The sequence below is a fragment of the Argiope bruennichi genome, chromosome 4 (assembly GCF_947563725.1).
Source record: "Argiope bruennichi chromosome 4, qqArgBrue1.1, whole genome shotgun sequence".
In the NCBI taxonomy this organism is placed as follows: domain Eukaryota; kingdom Metazoa; phylum Arthropoda; class Arachnida; order Araneae; family Araneidae; genus Argiope; species Argiope bruennichi.
In genome coordinates, this window is record NC_079154.1 from 93,870,014 (window position 1) to 93,888,992 (window position 18,979).

Genomic DNA, 18,979 nt, shown 5'->3' on the forward strand with positions numbered 1-18,979 from the left:
AACAATAAATTCAATGACTTGTGACAGCTCATCATGCTGATTCATGATTAATATGTTTGCTTAAATGAGTTTCAATAGCATGATACCGAGAAGAAATGATATAAAAAGTGACCGATTTGTAATGGATATCGTTTTATTTTTGTTTGTACATTCATTCAAAAACGTGATTCTTAAAATATTAATTTAGATTGTGTTTGGTTATTTGCATATTGCATATTGGAATATACTTTCTGTAAACAGTATTTTTATCACAGCAGCTGCTTAAACTACGTTTTGCATATTTTAGGATATCTATGCTTCTTTTGCTAGAATAAAATTAAGTTTAGATCATATATTTTTTAAAAATTTGTTTACAGATCTGAATTTTGCTAGAATAAAATTAAGTTTAGATGATATTTTTGAAAAAATTGTTTACAGATATGAATTTTTATATAAGAAAAAAAGTTTAATGAATTTTATTCAAATCATTTACCTAGAGAAATATATAATTTGGCAGTTGAGAATTGTGGATAAAATCGGAAAATATTCTTTTTTGCATGAAGAAATTAAAAAAAAAAACGGCTACTTTTATTAAAATACTGAAATAAAAATAAGCATGAATAGCTTTAATTAATTGCATATTCCTTAAATAATGAATTGTTTATGCTTTAAATAATTCCTTGCATATTCTTTAAACCATGAATTGTTTATTCTTTAAATAATTCCTTGCATATTCTTTAAACCATGAATTGTTTATTCTTTAAATAATTCCTTGCATATTCTTTAAACCATGATTGTGGAAATTTGCATTTTGTTTCCAGTTTAAAATTTCACTTAAATAATTTATAATGTAATAAATTGAAGCATTTTTCTCACAAATTTGTGCTTTTAACCCAAAAAATGTAATTTAATTTATTGGATATAGAAACAGTTGTTCGTTTTAATTTATAACTACTTTTTAACATTTCGTTTCACATATAAAAATTCATATGCGAACTATAAAACTTCCAACACCATTCAAATAATTCAAGGATATAAATAAAAAGACAACCATTTTTAATGAACCGTTCAGGCATACAGGAATAAATTATTAGACGCAGTTGCATTCTCTGAGAAAAAAATACTATCAATGATTTATTAAGTACAATCATATCATTGTAGCAATTATGTGTCTGAAATTTTACGAATCGGAAAAAAAAAATAAATAAATAAAATAGCTAAGTGCTCTCCTCAATAACCGCATGTAAGTCCTATTAATTTTAACACACATATAGATACTCCAATGGAAGAACATAATAAATGCATATGTACCTGATTAACATCTGAAAATTCAAATGACATGGTAAATTATTTTAAAATTATAAGGATAACAGCAGACTTAATCTTTGAATCCACTAAGTCTACTAAGGAACATGCGTGTTAAAAAATTATGCATTGACCTTGTATTTTTCCTCAAAGAATAATTACAAATTCCAATTTTTGTTAAAGACAGTTCTTATGAATATTAAGGTAGCGGAGAAAATGGGAAAAAAATGAAATAAGACATTCTAGCCCAAGGTCTTCCTTTCCTCATTAGTGGAATTATGCCATTGGCTGTTTTTCTCTCATTATAGATTACGCACCGTTATTTGGAGTGATTATGGAGCCAAATCTTTAAGGAACTTTTTAAAAAGTAAAGCATTTTTCTTTGTTCTTGTTTCGGAACTCGGCCACTTGGAGATTTGTGTATTAATAAAAAAAGTCGGAATTGCTCAGTGCGTGAACTTTCTTTATTTTTTATTATCAGACAAATTCAACTGTCTATATCTCTCTCTTTTTTATATGTACATATTTTTGATATGAGTTTATTATTTTTATTTTAAAATGATTTAAACAATTGTGTTATAGAGGTTGATATCTCCATTCTCAAATCAAAAAAGAATTTGGAACGGAATAAAAGTATGGGTTAGCAATGTACTGCTACACACGCAATGAAAAATATATTATTTTACTTCTAAGATAATGCATATTACTAAATATTGAAAACAGCCGTCTTTTATCGCATAAATGTTACGAATGAGAAAAAAGGTTTAAAGACAAAGGTTTTATAAAGAAAAAATAATCCACAAAATATCAGAAAATGAAGTATTTTCGGAAAATTATAATTTCTTATTTTATAAACCATCAAAAAATAAAAATAATTCTTAAAACTGGCTAACTTAATTTTTTTCTATATCAAAGATTTGACTAAAATAAAATTTCAAATCGAAATCGAAATGAAAAATATGGGTTCAAAGAAAATGAAACAAAGTAATAAAGTGAAAGTAACCATTTTTTTAATTAATAAAAGTAGTTACGGTATATGTTAAATTATTTCGCGCGTTAGTAATCCTTTACTTTCCTTAACTACACTTAACTAGTATTCACATTCATATTATTTGTTATAAAGTACATTAAATGACTACATTTTGATAACTCTCCTTCTAATAACTATCGGAAAATAGCGAATAAGTTTTATAAGAGTTCATCGAAAGAAATTAAATTAAAAGATGAATTTGCTTGTAAGCAATACGAAATCTATAAGATAAATAAAACTTAGATTCATTGAAATTAAGTGAATTTTTAAAAAAATAAGATTTCATTCATAATACTAACAATGAAAAAGAAAATTAAGAAATTGATTTTATGTAAATACATATGTCCAGTATGTAATCTATTTCATCATCATTAAAAAATGCAGTTTTTTTTAAAAATATATATATAACATTTACTTTAATGATCTTTTAAAGTCTCAGATTTAAATTTAAATATATTTTTTTTCATAAAAGAAAGTTGTAATTTATAAGTTTATTCAATTCCTTCTATTAGTTCACGCTCTCCCTATATATATTTATACATCTTGTTCAAATTTTCAATCATTAATAAAATGCTTTTTATTCATCCATTCAAGTTCAGATACATTTTTTAAACTTGTAGTGGATGACATTTAATGTTATTACAGTTTTTACAAATATTAATTCATTAATTATTAAATTTACTTAATTTTAATATTTTAAATAGAGTTTTAGCAGTTTGTAATGAAAGTTGAAACGAACAGGCAGTAGCTCAATCGGTAAAATGCAAGGATTTCTGTGTTTTTCACGTTAAGGTGAAGGATGCGAGTTCAATTCTTGCGAAAGTAGGAATTGATTAAAAAAATTGTTTTATATTACTTGTTTTTCAAAACCAAAATGTCCATTTCAGAAATATCTATAAGACTAATTTAATGACATTTATTATGGATAAAATTCGTTTAAATATCATATGCATATAAACATTATTGAGAGATTTAGAGTTTTAAAATTATTGCAGAATTATACTGCAAGCTCCAGAAAATGGATATTTAGTTCGAATATGAATAACTGAGGATAGAAATAATTAAATAATTTAGTTTTAATACGTGAAGATCGAAATTTCATATGAGTTGTAAAATGAAGAACATATTGTGATAGAAAAACTAAACAAAGTTACGAAAATTACAACTACAATTTATTTGATTGAAAAATTTGTATATTTGTTGAAAATCTGTTGGTCTCAAAAAGCTGCAACTGCAACTGCAAATCAGACGTTTTATAGACAGTTTACTATTTCAAAATTCCAAACGGAGGAAATGCAAATAATAGTTGAAATTAATATTTCAGAAGAATGCGTGGGTGTAATTCTGAAGAAACCACAAGATGATAGAGGAGAGAATTTCATAACCACTATCGTGATAATGTAACTGCGCTATCTTCTATTAGTGTACCCACATATCATATAAATTTTTTTCTGATATAATATAACTTCATTTAGTGTTAAAATTAAATTCTTAATTTTGTTATCATCAAAATATGAAATTCAGGGGAAAATAGAGAAAAAGAATAGATTAGGTTACAATAGTTGCCTAACGTTGAAGTTAATTTGACGTTTGTGAATAAATGCTTGCTTTTTAACAATAAAGCAACAATATAAATCCCAATAATGTTAGGGAAAATATCATCTTTTCATAATACTTTTGTAATCTGATAAAATATGTATTTCTTATGAATATTTATTCATTTATAAGATTTTTCGAAAGCACTGCTTTCACACTTTAAATAATTAATAAAACTTGCGATACTCCTTGATACTGTTGATATTCTATTGAATCAAATTACCAAAAGAGGTTTACTTAGCGACTTGAAATTTTGTAATATATCATTAAGAATGGATAATTCTAAGAACAAATTTTACAAGACAGTAAATGATTCTGTGTCTTAATTTCAAATTAGCAAATAATGATATTCTAAAAGCAAAATTTTAACATCTATTTATTTAAAGACTCTCGCAGTAAAATTCTTGCAGTAAAATATAAAGTAATATTCTGTTTCGAGTTACCAATATATCTCTTTATACTCTCACTTTTATAAGCAATATGTGCTTACTTATCTAGTACATTTAAACCCGAATATAACTATGAAGGAAAGCTTGGCTCTTAAAATAGTAGATTTATATAAAGAGAAAGAGAATAAAAATTCCTATTCGAAATTTTATAGTATAACAACATGTAAAAATAAATGTTTTTTATTTTTACATAGAATTTTCAAATGGAATCTTAATTCTTATACTTAAAATTGTAGAAACATGTTAAATATATAAATCTATTAAAATATAACTTATTCGAAATTTTATGACATAACGCCATTAAAAATAGTTTTAGTAAGTTTTGAACAGTAAAGTTTTTATTTCATGGAACATTACATATTAAATTTACTCAAGGTTTCAAAACCATGTATTAAAATATATTTTACAACACTGCTCACGTATTAAGAATAAGCCCATCGAATACCTTTTTTCCCGCCCATGAAAAGTACTAATAATGGAAACATGTACTTACTCTGTATCTCTGACGATAGAAGAAAAAAAACTGCAGAGAAACGGCTGTTAACACCCACCGATTTAATACTGGTAATCCTCCTAGGGCAGATATTACGTGTAATATCCGTTGGAAGTGCACTTCTTCGGTGGTATCAAGGTAAGCAAGATTTATGAAGATTCACAAACAAACAAGTTGTCATTGACCAAAGCTACGTTCCCTTTATTATTGCAACTATATATTTTCACGCAGCAACATAAATGCAAATAAAGATCATCAGCGAAACATAACATGAAGTCGCAGGAAGTAGCCTTATTTCTATAACTAAAATTAGAGAATAAATACAACTGTCAGTTCTCTTTGTAATTATCCCAAATTCACGGAGAAGAAACTTTTGAAATTTGTATATCCTGCTGATAAATTTATTTAATAATTCTTTTAGAATAAAGTTAAACAGTAATAATTCAGTAGAATTCCTTCAGCTTGTTTTCTTTTCTCTACTTTTAATCTCATTAAAAATATCGTCTGCATAAAAATCATTTCATATTTAGAATTCTAAATGACAACAAGCTAATTTTTAATTATTTTCAATGAAAATAAAACCACATTCCTCGTTAGTTTAAGTAACCTGCCGAAAAATACTTTTTTCCCCAAAAAACAACATAATATTGAAGGTGAAAAATTCTTTTATGTCATTTCATCTTGGAAATTCCAAATCATCTTTCACACGAAACCGACACGTAAATATGCGCTCAAACGATCTTCTGAACCGCAGCGAAAGCACTAAAAGGAGAATGTATAAAATCCAACGCTATAAACACACCACATGCATCCACAATACACGCGTCTCAGCGCGTTGATGGTTCTCTCACAACTAAACTCTACCACGTGCTTAGGAAGTCAACGCGCGCCACAAACCGAAGAGAAACAAATACGCGTAGCGAAGAATGAAGTAGTAAAAAAATAAAATAAAAAATGGAGGAAAGAGGGGGATAAGTCGACCACCCGGTTGAAACTAACACGATTGGTTTAAAATAATCACGTGGGTTGACGTAGTGCTTTTTTAATTCTTGTCTTCTTTACTTTAAAGAAACTTTCATTGTCATAGTTTTTGTGCTGTTTTTTGGAAGAGTGTAAAACGGTTTGCCTCAAATAAAGAAAACTTCTTTACGACTGTTCATTTGAGAAGTTATCAGTGGTTTTAAAGGGAGGGCTTTTTCATAAGCATATTTATGAATTGAATTCTTCTGAAGATATTACTTTTATTTATGTAGGAAAACAATCGAATTTCTTATTTTTATTTACTAGACATCAAAGTTAAATTATGGCAATTAAGCTTTTTTTAACAATTTGGTTATGTTTATCAGCATTAAAAAATGTTTTTGAAATTAATTTTATAAATTAATAAAATATATATATGTACCTAATATTGCTTAGAAATAAAGAACACTATCGATAAACATTATTTGGTTTCTAATTGCTTAACACAAATGCAAATTATATGCTTTGAAATTTACTAATTATGTAAAATTTATTTTAATTTGATAATTCAATCAGAATACAGCTGAATTTTACTTGAGCTACTTGATTTCTGTTGTCGAGGATTTATCAATAAGTTAATTAATTACGATGATATAAATAACTCTCCTAAATAATTTTCTGTTTCTATAAAAAAAAAAGTACGCTGCAATTGTGAAGATTTGCGAATATCAGTTCAATAACTATTTGTACTTTTAGTTATGGGCGTTAAATTGGAAATTAAAAGTAAAATTAAAACTGTGTTATAATATAATTATAAAAAAATTATATTTTAAACATAAAGCAAAAGTGATTCGATTTTGATAGATTATAAGAATTGGAAAAAAAGAATGAGAAATTTTCTTCTAATAGAAAAACATTTTTTCTATTAGAAGAAATTCAATTACATATACAAATTAAACATTTTTATTTAATTATTTTTTTAAATGAAAGCTATTTCAGAATTAATAGATTTGAAATATTTCCTATGCAATTTAATGAGGGCATATTTGCATATATATTAAAAAATAACAGAAAGATAATGGCATAAACTCGCAGCATGCAATAAGGAGTCAATTCCATAATCCCACTTTTAGGCAAAATTGTTTATGTAGAACCTATTTATTTTTTATTTTTTTATTTATTGCATTCCAAATAGAATACTGTGCAACTGATTACAGCTGGCTCGATTGCAGACAAAAATCACCTGCAAATTTCAACAGCGAATCAGAAATCCATGAAACGGCAGATGGTTTCTGCTTTCAAAAATATTTCTGTATTATTAGTCAATCTCATAAAATAACTTATTCAAACAGGAAGTTCTTGTACTGTTCATTTCATTATATTTTGCATTACAAAGTACGCTACTTACAAATTCTAAGCTCAATATATCTCAATATATCAAATTCTAACCTCGATATACCTGTTTTTTGCAAATAATAAATTCTCTTTTTTTTATCAAACTTACGCTGTTTTAAAGATCTATGATTTAATATTTATAATAATCTTGCATAGGTCAAATCGATTTTAAAGTAATTACACCTTGCATATTAACGAATATGAAAGAGTCGGTGACACTTTGATAAGAAATTCAAGAAAAAAACATTTATGTCGCTGTTGCAAGCTATAAAAATATCACTGAATTAAACATAGAAAAGAAAAAAAACATTTATAAAAGTAAAAAATTATAGTATATTTTAACATACATGTTCCACTGGCTCTTAACTTTAATTGCAGCAGCTTATAGTTTACTTGAAGGTAACCAAACGTCTGAGGATGTTAACAATATATCTCTTGGGACCTGATCCACATTTCGTTAACCTTGTTTTATGAGTTTCGCCTTAAGGAAGAAAAGCTGCCGCAACCGGGCAACTAAACATTATTAAAACTACCTTTTAGAAGTAAAAATAGTGCTTTTTCTATCATTCAAAAAGTAATAAAAGTCGTTTGAAGTAGTGAGATTTTAATTTTTCTGGTTTCCCTGTTCTTTATCGAATGTAAGTAGTAATGCGGAAATCTATCTATATATATATATTTAATTATTTTCTATTATTTTTATATATTTAATTATTTTCTATAATGAGATATAGATGCTGCTTCAATTACAATGAGGCACAAACAAGAATGGTCATCTTAAGTAATAAAATGAAATAAAATAATATAAAATAAGGGAGATTTGAATCTCTAATTTAAGACTTCGTAACATGAAATGTTTTAAGATCGATTAATTCATCTTGAATTTATTTTTAAAATTAGCTCTCAATTATACAACAGTATAGTGTACTTAAATATATATTTAATACCTTAGCGTAAACGGTAATTAAAATGACAAAAAATAGTGTTGCGAATATACTTGAAAGAAAATTTGTATCACTTAAAAGTGTATTTTTAAGGGGAATTTTAGTCTTATAAACATGATTTTGTGAAATAATTTTCTTTGAAATAGTCGAGGGAAATGTTTGATATATTTTTTAATTTGAAAGTAACCAATATTGTTTTCAATTTTTTTTTTCTTAGTGAACAATTATACCTTCAGAAATAACTACGTGCAAAATGTAAATTTATCTTAATGTTTTGACCTATAAATTGTTTTAAAAATATTTTTATGCAGTTTACAGACATTATATGAACCCAAGAAACTGCATCATATATATATATATATATTCGCCATCATTATAAAAGATTTGAAATTTTGTGCAATTAATTAAAAAATTATTACTGCAGGTTCATTTTGTCGTACTTTTCTTCTTGTATTTTTCTATAAATAAATTTTAATTATTATTGCTTATATTAAATCCAGAGTTGAAACTTTAAAGATTATTTGGTTTAAAATAAAATGTTTTCTTGTTTCCGATAACTTACTTTTGTGCACAGTCATGTAAGTCTATAAAAAATATCATGATAAAAAAATATCTATTCCCACGAATTAGTTCCCACGAATTTTTAACAAATTACTTCATCACTGCTAAGAAGTAATATCGCATTTATATGGTGAAGTCGAACCTTTGAATACAGGGTTCGCTGTGATTTTAGTACTTCTTAGATATTTATATTTGAACCAAAAACAGATTTTAAAACTGTAAATTTATATTTTTAAGACGTTCTAAATAGAATATATAAAGAAATACAGGAGACGAAAAGTGTCTATTTAACTCTTGACATAAATTATATGGAATAGAAGTTAAATACTAGTTAAATGATTAAGAATATTAAATAAAGTATCTCGAAGTATCTGATGCATCTCAACTGGTCATACATTCATGGACATACAATATTCGGGTATGCCTGAGATATAACTTCACTCAATTTCTTTTTTCAGAAAATTTCAATATAATTCAGACCCAAAAATCAATAAAATCATTTAAAAAACATTGTGAAGAATTTATCAAAGGCGTTTTTAGACAAACTGAATAACTTAAATAATATAACGAATATAAAATTAAATTAAATAACAGTAATTTCTTTACCTTTTTATGCTTTGGAAAATTTTACAGAAGATAAAAACGCACTTTTTACGTTAAAATGTATGACCTTTTTCGAAGTAGATTCCTTCATCAAAAGTTTTATTTTATGTGAAAGAGATGCAAAGCATTCTTTCAACACAATATCCTTTTTCTAAATCTAAAACAGAATTTAAATATAAAATTGTTTAATCATTTTTTTCTAGGAAAATATGAATCATGAAAGATTTATAACTATTAAAATATCGAATTTTGTCATCTTAAAACATTGTGAATGAAGCAAATTTTGAAAAATATTTTTTAGTTTCAACTTAAGTAATAAGTTATATAAAAATTAAATGTTTTGATATTTTTTTAAAAATCTACACAGAGTTAAAATAGCTTAATAAATGAGATTAATAAAGTGTTATTTTCTTTAGATATAATTAATGATATTTCTGAAAAATTTGCAAAATATTCTAAGTAATAAGAATATTGCTGTTTTAATAAATAGGATTAATAAAGTGTTATTTTCTTTAGATATAATTAATGATATTTCTGAAAAATTTGCAAAATATTCTAAGTAATAAGAATATTGCTGTTTTAATAAATAGGATTAATAAAGTGTTATTTTCTTTAGATATAATTAATGATATTTCTGAAAAATTTGCAAAATATTCTAAGTAATAAGAATATTGCTGTTTTAATAAATAGGATTAATAAAGTGTTATTTTCTTTAGATATAATTAATGATATTTTTGAATAATTTGCAAATATTCTAAGCAATTAGAATGCGGCTAGTTTTCAAAAGCTAAATTTTATTTACTTTTCAAAAATATGTTTCGTTTCATAAAGCGATTTTCTTATTCCGATCTTTGAAGAAAAATTCATTCCAAAAGTATAAATCGTAATTGATATATTGTTATGTTATAAAAATCACAATAAAAAAGCTTCAACCAAATTACACTTTCGTTCGTATAATTATAGACTCATCTGTGGTTAAGAAGAAGAAGTATTTTTTTTGCTTTCACAATTCTTTGTAATTATTCTAAAATTTGCTAGAATATTTTTATAGCTTAATAGTATTTTTTTTTTATATTTTGGTGTGCAGCTTTTTTGCATAACATCCAAATTCAAAAGTATTTTTTTTTTCCATTTCTTACAATGATTTTATCTTTTTCTTATATAATTCACTTCCAAGTCCTTATGAGTCTAAGTTAGCAACATTATTGGTCAACATCAACTAAATATCTTATTTTTAACTATATTGTTTTTAAATATATAGGTACAAATTATATTAAAAAAATAACAATATAATTTTTAACCAAAATTTGTAAAACTGATATCCTAATTGCTTGTAATTAGTAAACGAATTTGTGTATAATCTTACAATAAAATACATCGTTAAAAATTGTAAAAGTTTATTTTTCTCGAAAATGGCTATTATATGCATTCAGTGTTTCTTGAGGTAAAAATCTTATGTATCTTATGTTATGCTGTCGATCAAGAATTTTTAACGACAGTTAAATGTTATCAATTTCAATCTCATCATATGACAAAAATTCAAATTTATAACTTCAAAATTTACATATGTTGGAAAAAAATCACTAGCAATTTGTGTACAAATGACTTAAATGTGTTTTAGTTTATAAGTGTCAATACAACTTTAGTAGTTCAGTTAAAATTAGTAGATATGTAGTCCGTAATGCATAATTTTTTCATTTGTTGACATAACAAAGTGAGTAGCTTCAGAATAAAAATTATTCTGTTATGAAGAACTTATTAGAACTTGTTAACTTATGTAGAACGGAATAAAAATTATTCTGGTATTAAGAATTTATTAGAGCTTAACTTATGTAGAACATAATAAAAATCATTCTGTTCTTAAGAAATTGTTAACTTAAGAACTTAATTAAGAACTTATTAGAACTTAATAACTTATGTAGAACAGAATAAAAATTATTCTGTTATTAAGAAATTATTAGAAGTTGTTAATTTATGCTGAGCAGAATAAAAATTATTCTGTTATTAAGAACTTATTAGAACTTGTTAACTTATGTAGAACAGAATAAAAATCATTCTGTTCTTCATAAGTTATATGAAACTCCATTTTAATAATAATCTTTTAGATTTTCGCATCCTAAGTTTCTTGCCTTCAATATTATTAAACTTTATCAAGTAATAATACTTACCTTTAATGAAAAATGTATTAAAAACTCAAAAGGATCCCTTTAATTCCTTTTCATTTGTACAATATTTTGCATTTCGATAAGATACAAAAGAAAATGATGATGTGACTATTGCTTAATAGTGGAAGTGACACCAGGTCTGATGAACAAATAATACAAAAGTTGATAGCAACCTCTATAAAAACAAAAATGTTCTTGTGTTTGAGATGATATTATCCAAAACTGTTTCTAAAATTATTGTTTTAAAATAGTATATTCAAAATTCTTTGGTAGAGTGGTCATAATAGCTAGTTGCATTTTTATTTTTGTGTAAGTTGGTAGAGAGAGAAAATACAAAGATTTTGTTATAACAGTTAACTGCTGACATGCAGCACTCTTCCAGTCAATAAATTCCAAAACGTATTTAACTTCGTTGAAAACTATAATGTCGTGCAAAATTGCTGGGAAGGGGAGAGGTGGGATTTCAAATTTCTTTTCTGTAAGCTAATTCTGTTATCCTCTGGTTTATGCATGGTACAATTGATGTCATGGATGATAGTCTCCATCAAAATGTCTGATCTGGGACTAAATAGTTTTAATTGGTAGTACTATAGTCTATAGATTTTATCCAGATGTTTGCATGTTTGCATGCACTATTGGTGCAGTCCATTCTTAACAATGCTTCCTCAAATCCTTAATCGAACATCATTAGCTGCCAAGCTACAGATTCATGTGCTATACCTAACCTGGCTATTTGGTGAAGCAGAAAATGAATAATTGAAATGTAAGTTAAAATACTATTCTTCTACCGATAGTATGTATCACCACTCAGTCCGAACACAATATAGTAACTCAATATACTTTATCTTATGCACAATCTGTTGCGCTTTTCGATTGCTAAGATCCGAGAAGTCACAATGGTATAAAATTAGTTTCATGCTAAATATATTGAAACCACCACGTTATATTGAAGTCACCACGAAACTGCGAAAACAAAAATCAGATTGTTTCACTCGCTAATCTCGCCTGATAATTGTAAAATATCTTTCTAGAGAATGATTCTGTTGCTAAAGCTTTGTTGAAGCAATCATCTATTTTTTTAACTGTTTCAGAAATTATTTCTTTTTCCCCAACAATCGTTAAAGTTTTGTTGAAACAATCGTGCATTTTGTGAACTGGTTCAGATATAATTTGATTTTCCCAGTATTTTTAAGATGTGAGTCAATCCTCTAAAAAGTCTATAGCGAAGAAGGAATTTTTTATTTCACAGCGAGAATGCGTATAAAACATATCTCTCATTTATAGCTTAGTTAAGAGTTGATTAATTATTTTAAATGTGTTTTTAAGAATCACTTTTTAAACATACTTTGATATTTCTTGAGATTCATATCATGTGCTTTTCCAAACTAAAATATAACTTCTTACATGAAATTAAATTTAAATTTAGAATAAAAACAGAAGGTAATTATATTTTTTACAATAGTCATAGTGTAGTTGTTGATTTATTATCTATAACCTGATAACAGGTTATTGAAAGAAAAAAGTACAAGAATGAACTGTTAAAATATTATTTATGATAATTTTTTATGTATTTTCTTTCATTAGTCAATGCTGCTTATTTCAATAAAAACACTATTTTTTATAATATCAAAGAAAGACGCATTTTTTATTCCGCCCATTCTTTATATATAAAGAAGCATAAATAGAAAAAAAATCATATGCTATATCCTGTTTCCTTTTATTTTGATTTCAGGATGGTTTCTCATCTAGGGTTCCGTAAAATTGTTTATTTTGCATCGTTGCTAGTGGGAAAATTTTTTGTGGGTAGCAAGAACAATAATGCTTATAAATACGCTCTGTGTTGCAAACTTCAGATAAGGAACTGGGAATTATTTATAGTATTTTTTAAAGTTTTATATTATTTTGAAATAAGGAATTCATTGAATTAAAATTAAAAAAAAAATATTTGTACATTTTTGTGTAAATTTTTTTTGTTGGATCGTCCAATTGAAATGTTTGATGAAGCGTAGTTACTAAATAGAAGGACTAACTAACTTTTAGAATCACGTTCATTGTATATGTTCAATAATATGCTTAATATGAAGGTTATATGATTATAATAACTCGCGTTTTGGAGAAAATATCTTGCGTGTATCATCAATAAAAGTATCTTGTATTGTCCTGGTTCATAATATTCTTTAAATCAATAGAAGAAATTTGGAAAGTAAGGTGACAAATCAAATGTCATCATCGCTTGTTTAAACCTGGAAGTTCATACGAAGTAGATCAAGGACTTGGGAAGAAAGTTCTTGGAAAGAAGTCTTGATGGTCTTGGGAAGAAAGATCTTGGAAAGTAGTCTTGATGATCTTGGGAAGAAAGATCTTGGAAAGAAGTCTTGATGGTCTTGGGAAAATAGATCTTGGAAAGAAGTCTTGATGATCTTCGGAAGAAAGATCTTGGAAAGAAGTCTTGAGGGTCTTGGGAAGAAAGATCTTGGAAAGAAGTCTTGATGGTCTTAGGAAGAAGATCCAAGAAAGGGTTGGTATTTTAAAATCAAATTAGGATACCATTTGGTATTGCTTAAGACTTTTGCATTTAAGTTTCAATGATGTAATATTTAACTTCAGAAGGTCTCCTTACTTTGTTTAATGTTACAGAGCAAATATTTTAAATAATTTCGGAACCGTCAATTCAAGTAATACCAAAGAAAGAAACTGTGCTTATTGATATTTCTTGAATTTATTTATAATTTCATGATGTTCTTATAACTATATATTACTTGTTTCAAATACAGTCATAAGCAATCGATTCCGGTGTATTAATGTTTCATTTTAAGCATTTCTGTTTAAAGTTGCAATTTATTTGCTATCGGCTTTAAAGGGCATATTGACAAACATTCTATCGTTTCTTTCTGCATTGATCCAATGCCTTAATTTTCTGTCATTCGGTTAATTCAGGAACTGCTTAGGTAATTTTGAAAGTATGTAAAATGCTGATTGTTTAAATTTGCTTCAAATGTATTAGGAGTACAGACATTTTAATTCACCTTAGTTTTGCAATGAAATACAATGTATAGATAGATAATGAAAATAATTACGGTTTATAATATGGTCTTTCTAAGGATAACACAGCTTGCATATAGTATATGTACTTGCCAATCCCGAGGCAGATAAGCTTAAATACAGCATAATATTAAAATCTGTGACTTATTTTGGTATAATTTGCACATTAATTAGACATTATATACACATGATTTTAATGAGTATGCCTTCTTTTTCCTCGCTACTCTTTGTTTACTCTGACCGAACTTTAGAAAGAAGGCAGACGGGCGTATCTCTGATTTTTGCATTCACATGTAGGCGTTTTTAGGTATTTCTGCAGCTCTTCGCGGCTGCAAGTTCAGTTATGAACCTACCCGCCTTTTTCTTTTGTCTCATGACGTTTTTTGCATGTAACCTTTTGGAAATTCCTGGAAGGAAAAACCTTTTCGTCACAGAAAACCAGCAGGTATTATACATACACTGACTTACAGCCAATTTGCACAACACTGCATTCGACATTCAGTTGCAGACAGGTGAGATGGGAGAAAGAATGAGAATTTCATTATCAATCTTATGTAACACTGCACAAGCTCAGGGCCGAGGATTCACTAGTTCACCAACTGCTTTATTTAAATGCTCATATCCATATTTATAGATGGGATAGTTTATTTTCTAATAACAATTTTGGTTTTCAATCAAGCAATTAATCATTTTACTTGTATAATAATTGAATGAATATTCAATTACCATCTACCTCTTTTACCTCCCTTACGAGTGATACATTTACTACATAAAGGATATTCCCCTAAATTTGGGTTGTTTAAGATTCGTACAATTAACTTGTCAACAATTCATCCTTATGTGTAATTTATTTATTATAAACTTCTATGAAACCTCTTCTCTTCTATTCCATTGCATCTTCACATGTTTATTAATTGGAAATAACAGAGTACGTATCTCTGTAAAAACTCCTAAAGGATGGACAATCTAAATTATAATAAAAAGAATAGGCACTGTTTTCCTGTAACTGCATGTATATTAATACAGTTAGGCGACTATTTAAGTTCGCATTTTAACTACATATCTTTGAGATTTCTCCCACTTGCAATTTTAGAATTAGAGAATTCTTAAATAAACAAGTCATTATGGTGTAACCATTATCAGAAATTGCACATCTAATAATTTTTAACAGCTTTACACTATATGTCAATCTTACATAACTCCACTTCCCATACTACTTTGTTTGAATATTCAAAACATATTTAAAGCGAGAAAAGTTCCTTTACCATTAAGATTTCTATCTTATTTAAAATTAATTACACATTGATTTAATTTTTAGAAAAGTTGATGAATATCCTATGCCAATTATTCGAATTATTTTTCACGAAACATACATTTTCCAAGCAAAAATTATCACTGTTCTTTGCAAATTAATTGGAACTAAGCCAATTTCTTTCCATGCGTAATTTAAACAGTATAAAATCACATAAATGTATGACATATTAATTGGAAAATATGTTCTTCTATATAGACGTTTCGGCATGAATTCTACTAATTTAGAATATAAATTAATCTTATAACTGTCATCATGAATTGACATTTTAATGGTATTCTCAGTCATTTGTTTCTTGGCTGACCAGTACATCAAATTCTCACATCTCTTCACAATGCTAAACAAATTCTGAAAAGATTTGCATTTGGAGAATTATCAGACCTATTCAAAACTTTTAAAACTTCTTTACTTAAAAGTTTTTCTATTAGCTTAAAATTATGGTGTGATATAAGATTTAATTGTAACACACTAGCATCGCAAAAGAGAATTTACATAAAAAGGTACACTTTTGTCTTTTAGTATTGAAATTATTTTTAAGAGTTCACCATTCCCTGAAATAGCACTGAGCTGCCAATTTTCGGATTTAAAATAACCTAAAGTCATCCACTTTTGAGAGAGTATTTCACTATTTGATTAAGATGTTGTTCTTTTATGGATTCTCCAGCGCTTCGCCTAACAAATATTGTGCCCCCAACACACAGTCTTTGCACAAAAAGTGCATTTTATCTCTGAGTGCGACCTCATTCCAGTCTTGTGCATTTCAGGAGGAATATCTGAGCACAATACAAATGTTCTTCTCAAATGCAACTGTTAAAAATTGTTTTTGGATTCTTCTTGCCATCTTCCTTGCCATCTCTCAGATCCAATAAGCCTTCTTTATCTTTTCAACGAACCAGTGTTCATAACAGTAGTCAATAATTCTCTTTGAAGATCTCTTTGATCTCTTGTATTAAGAAGATGCACTTTACTATTTCAAATAAGAAATGTGTCTGCCAAGGTGTTTTCATGTATATTCGCCCGCATTTATTCTCCCATTTTGGAGAAAGTAACCTAAATTTATTTCACTCATTAATAATTCTGAAAACATCGGATTTTGCAATTCCAATGCTCTTCACAGTCATTAAGATGTACTGACATAAAATAGGAATTCTAGTCCTATTCTTACAAGTGATTTCTGTTTTTTTCATGCATTAAAGATTCAATCAACTCGCCGAATTTGTAATTCTTAACGTAATTAGAAACTAACAAGAAAATGCCTTAAGTGTGATTATCACATGGTTAAATCAAAGCCAACTCCTTTTCTCAATAAAATGCAGTAGAAAATTTCTGTGAATGGACGAATTTAATGAAAGAATGAAGCTTGTTCCAATTAATTTGCATAGACTTGTAAATTACTTGTACTGATTTTAATTATTTACTCAAAAGCTCTTTTTACAGAAAATGAAAGTTTCATTACAAATCTTCAGTAACAATCTATTTATGATGAATGCACTTATTTAGACACAATATTCTAATTCTAATTTCTGTGTTAAACATTTGTTTTTATCTCCTTTCTAAATTAGCTATGGTACTGTTATCAAAAGAAAAATAACACTCACATAAAATACTGGATTTATTCTCAGTAAAATATAATTTATTCATAGATGCTTCTGTAAATAAAAAGCCATGACAATCAGTAATATAATCAATAAGTTATATATATGAACCCATTATATCGAATATAACTACTTTAGTAATCTTTATATTCGACATTCAGATTCAGGTTTATTATTTACAAACTGAAATTAAAAACAAGAATTCCATCCCTGTTTTACATACTTTTCAGATTTTTAATTTAGTATAATTAATTTTAAGATCCCTGTAGTTATCTTACAACAAAATATAAATATAGTTTACAAATTTATGTGATATCTTAAAATTTCGTAACTTACACTTAATAACATCATTTAAAAGAATTGATAAATATTTATCTAATCTTATATTACTGTTGAAAATGATTTTAGTAACTGTTTATTATTGTTGTGTTACTATGTCCTACTCATCCAAAGGTTTATTTTTATGAATTTGCTCAACTTTTTATAACTTCTATAAAAAAATAATGATTGAATATACTTCCTTGTCGTTTATCAACAAAGGTTTAAATTAAGTTTTGATTGATAATGTGACTATCAGATATTTTTGTGATTCCTAAAAATTAATTTGGCCTAGAAATTCTAGAAGATTATGTTGATAGGAACAAAAGAAATTATACTTTTTATAAAATATAACAAATAAAATATACATAAATGCATGTAATGAGTAGGGATTGCAATACCGGTATATCGGTATTTTGAGCCATTTGTACAATTCTGTAATACCGGAATTCAGAAGTTTAAATACCGTTTTTTCGATATTTACTAGAAATTTTTTAAAATTGTCTCCACTATATGTTCAGGGATTCAATTAGGAGTAATAGATGTATTATACCAAAAAATAAAGAACAGAAGAATCCAAATATTGTGGATGTAGAAACTTCGGATTCCAACCTTGAAGAGAGTGAGAGTGAGAGTGATATTGACAATGAAGATAATGACAATGTAATTGTTGAAAAAGATATTGCTAATGATGAAGAAATATTAATCCATCAGGAATTACTTTCTATAATTTATAAAGTTCGAAAAATTGTTAAAATATTTAAACGTTCGCCTATAAAAAATGCCATATTACAAAAATATATCCTAACTGAAAATAAAACCGAATATATGTTAATATTTGATTCTAAAAGACATTGGAACAGATTACTGCTAATGATGGAACGATTTTTGAAACTGAGAAATCCAATACAAAAAGCAATAATCGAATTAAACCTACAAATTAATTTTTCAGATAGTGAATTCGACTTAATATCCAGAACTGTATCAGCTCTACTTCCAATTAAACTGTTGGCTGTTTAGGAATTATGTCGGAGTGATTCTAATTTATTAACAGCTAATGCAACAATAAATTTCATGTTGCAGTCACTGAAAGAACAGCACACTTTATCTGAAGAATTATATATTACGATGAAAAATCGCACAGAAGAAAGGCATATTGAAATAGAAAATGTCTTACGGTATTTACATAATTATAATGATTTTAAAAATGAAGATGAAAAAGAAGAAAAGAGACT

General features: G+C 26.8%; 1 protein-coding gene across 2 annotated transcripts in view; it reads right to left on the reverse strand.

The window, feature by feature from the left end:
• Nucleotides 1-5,714, reverse strand: part of LOC129967094 (ras association domain-containing protein 10-like) — an 84,184-nt gene extending 78,470 nt beyond the window's left edge. For both annotated transcript variants that reach the window (XM_056081761.1, XM_056081760.1), the window contains exon 1: nucleotides 4,853-5,714. The gene's annotated coding sequence lies outside the window, so the exon portion shown is untranslated. The remainder of the gene's footprint in view (nucleotides 1-4,852) is intronic.
• Between the last annotated feature and the right edge of the window lie 13,265 nt (nucleotides 5,715-18,979).